This window comes from Gobio gobio (assembly GCF_949357685.1).
Source record: "Gobio gobio genome assembly, chromosome: 2".
NCBI lineage: Eukaryota > Metazoa > Chordata > Actinopteri > Cypriniformes > Gobionidae > Gobio > Gobio gobio.
The window spans coordinates 6,920,240-6,920,920 of NC_137098.1; positions in this window are offsets into that span (position 1 = coordinate 6,920,240).

Consider the following 681-nt stretch of genomic DNA (forward strand, 5'->3'; position numbering starts at 1 on the left):
GTTTTTTATGGCTTTATGATCTCAATGATGGGGGAGTGTTTTGGGAACCCTTTTCGCTCTTTTTTAAAATTCCAGTGCCACTAGAGGCGCACAAATCCCACACTCGGGCTGTGTCTGAAATCGTTTCTACACCCTTAAGGCCTGTACACACCGGGACGAATATCGCACGCGCTTATCGCCAGCATTTTTCGTGACGTTTTTCGGCGCGTCTTGAGTGTTCACACCCAAGCGATTTCCACTGGCGATGCGCCGAGTGAACGTGCACATTCAGTAGATGCGCTCCCGATACACAAGGTGGTGCTGCGGCACTTACGCTTCTGACACTCGCTTGTCACACAGAAGAAGAGGAGAGACAGTATTTACGTGCTTGCCAAAACCACAGATATATTATGTCTATGGCAAAAGCATTCACACACTTTTTGCTAACTGGCAAGCAGCATTAGCAGCCCATCTTCTTCTTTGTCTACTTACTACTTCTTTGTCGTATCAATGTGTGCTCGGCAAGACCGATTTTGTGCTTGAGCGCCACCAAGTCGTGTTTTACTGTCACTTCAGCAGCTCCAGGCACGTGAACAAAAGCGCTGATCTCATTGGTCGGCCAGTTTTTAACGCGCCGCGTCAAAATAAAAAAACGAACCCGAGGCGTTTTTTTTTAAATGACGCTTTTACGCCTGGCGTTTT